This window comes from Herpailurus yagouaroundi, unplaced genomic scaffold (assembly GCF_014898765.1).
Source record: "Herpailurus yagouaroundi ecotype Mexico unplaced genomic scaffold, PumYag 159, whole genome shotgun sequence".
NCBI lineage: Eukaryota > Metazoa > Chordata > Mammalia > Carnivora > Felidae > Herpailurus > Herpailurus yagouaroundi.
Genome location: NW_024412400.1, coordinates 72,097,610 through 72,100,510, shown reverse-complemented (window position 1 = coordinate 72,100,510; position 2,901 = coordinate 72,097,610). Strand labels below are relative to the sequence as shown.

General features: G+C 40.0%; 1 non-coding gene across 1 annotated transcript; it reads right to left on the bottom strand.

Moving 5' to 3' along the window:
• Nucleotides 1-1,692: 1,692 nt before the first annotated feature.
• On the bottom strand, nt 1,693-1,828 carry LOC121034297 (U4 spliceosomal RNA). The gene has a single exon (XR_005792365.1). It is a non-coding gene; the product is annotated as a U4 spliceosomal RNA (small nuclear RNA).
• Nucleotides 1,829-2,901: the final 1,073 nt, after the last annotated feature.

The window sequence follows — 2,901 nt, the reverse complement described above, 5'->3', positions numbered from 1 at the left end:
GGAGGGTCAGAGAGAGGGAGACACAGAATCTGAAACAGGCCCCAGGCTCTGAGCTGTCAGCCCAGAGCCCGACTCAGGGCTCGAACCCACAGACCGCGAGATCATGACCTGAGCCGAAGTCGGCCGCCCAGCCAACTGAGCCACCCAGGCGCCCCGCTTGCCCAGCTCTTCTAAATTCTCATACCAACACGCAAGGCTCAAGCAGACTTCACATCCAGGTTCATGGATGATGCTTGCTTGTCTAATTACAGGAAAAACTTTACCCAAAAGCACTCAAAACCTACAGTTTAAAAATTTTTTAGATTAAACGCAATTTAAATCGAGACAGTTTTTCACCCTTCAGACTGATTAACATGTATTGCGTTGGCCTGGGTATAGGAAACAGGCCTCATATACATTGTTGGTGGGAGTAAAAACAGTAAACAATAACAATATTATTGACCATAATTTTATATGCATATACTGTTTCCAGTATATGACGCTGCAGATGACCAGGAATTCCTCATCTAGACATTTATGCTACAAATAACTTCACACTGTGTAAGGATATTTGTTAGAGCATTGTTCATAGTAAAAAAAAAAAAAAAAAAATGGAAACAGCCTAAAGATCCATGTGCAGGAAGTGGTTAAAATACAGCACTGTTGAGAAGAAGGAAGCACTTGGTGTGTGGTGATGTGGAGCAATATCCAAATCACATTACTTGAGAAAAAAAGCAAAGTGTGTATTGGTGTGCAAAAGCAAGGACTGCATGCAAGGCACTCTGATACACCCTGCATACCACAGGCCTTCCTTGCAGGTGGTTGCACCTGTGGTAAATATTCTATCTATACACATCCAGAGGCTACTATATATATATATATATATATACACACACACACACACACACACACACACACACGCGCACGCAAGAGCGCACACACATAGTATATGTGCATGCAGGTGCATGCGTGCGTGTGTGTGTCTGTGTGTTTGGCCTTCAGATGTTTCTAGAAGACTACATAAGAAACTAATGACAGTCAGGCTCTATGGAGAGGAACATAAAGCCAGCGATTAAAGAGCGATCTACAGCCAGTCTTTACCTTTCTCTAGAAAGGTACGTTTTTATTATATGCAACTATTACTTTAAAAAATAATTAAAGTAGCCTGGGTGGCTCAGTCAGTTGAGCTTCCGACTTTGGCTCAGGTCGTAATCTCATGGCTGGAGAGTTTGAGCCCTGAGTTGGGCTCTGTGCTGACAGCTCAGAGCCTGGAATCTGCTTCAGATTCTGTGTCTCCCTTTCTCTACCCTTCCCCCACTTGCCCTCTGTCTTTCTCTCTCTCTCTCTCTCTCTCTCTCTCTCTCTCTCTCTCTCAAAAATAATAAAACTTAAAAATAAATAAAAATAAAAAATAATAATAATTAAAACTCAATTATACACTCTAAGTTCAATAATCAGTTAACATGTTTTTGGTATATTAGGTTCACATACCTATATTGCTTTCAAGATGTCATTGCAAATGGGTAAAAACCAACATACATTTTGGCAAGACTGGAAAGACATGTAAAATTTAAAGAGTTATGTTTAGAATTTGGTTATAGGATTTTGTTTCTATTTTCAAAATGTCTTCAACGATATTACATTTGGTTTATAATATAAAAATGTACCAAGACAAAAAGAGAAACTTCACTGAAAAAACCTGGATCAATTACAGAAACTTTTAATTTAATTTTACAAATTCTATATATGAATTTATAACCGGACTATTTCAATGAGAAAAGTTTTCAACCAGCAATACTGGTGCTTCATGTAAACCTCATTGGCACCAACACTGCCACTGCCCAAAGTTCAACCTGACTATTTTACTAATGGACCAGTTTCTGCATGTAGATCTTGATCAAAGAACAGGAATAAAGTGATGATGGGTAAACAATTTTCACTTCCAACATAAGTTCACTGTCCTCCTGAAGAGATGTCAGAGAACCTAAGACTAAGAACTAACTTGTGTCCCATCAAGTATTCAGTCCACCATGTCACTCTACTGCTCAAAAGCCTCTTTGTAGGACATTGACAGTGAGTTTGCCTCCCATGGCCTTGCATTCAAGGACCTCGCTCTTTGGCACTCTCTCAGACTTGACTCCCACACCTTCTTCTGGTGAGGTGGATTATATTGTACCCAGGGATACATGTACTTGTCTCCTAGCCTTGGTTGAAAGCTCTCCGCTCTCATTTGTATCTTCTCAATCCTTTCAAGCCTTTTCTGACTGTTCCAACCCTCAGGGATGGGTCTTAAATGCAGACAGCCCCTACTGCCTGTGCCTATCATCGCATACTGCCATGTGACTTCTTTTGTACTGTTAATTCGTCTTCGTTCCCTATCCTTTCCCTCTCTAGAGATAATACACTGTTTGAAAGAAACTCTGTTTCTTAGGATCCTTGCACATTGTGGAAACTCAGTGGAATAGTGCGCGCCCATAAAGGTACTGCTCTGTTTATTTTGGGCACCCAATAAGTATCTACGAGGTGAATGACTCACATCTGTGACATTGTAATAGATATGTTTTGCAGTCAGCTTTGTGTTTTATGTAAAATACATTGTTTCACAAATGCTGTTCCCAGAACTGACATAGGTTACATTAAAACATGACATGAATGTTACTGTGACTAATGCCAAAAAGGGGAATTGGGGAAATCTACAGAGAAAAAAGATATCTTAAGTATTTCAATTAGTGGAATAGCTCTTGACCTCAGATGCCCTCCAATAATGCTCAGTGATCTAGTAAAGCCATATACGGTGATAGCTTGTTGTGGGGAATATCCATAAAATTTTCTATCCTGGCAGCTAGCCTCCACAAGAAGCATGGGTTATTAAGTGTAAAAACAATAGGTCACTGCTTGAGAAATGTACTGCTTTTTCCATTT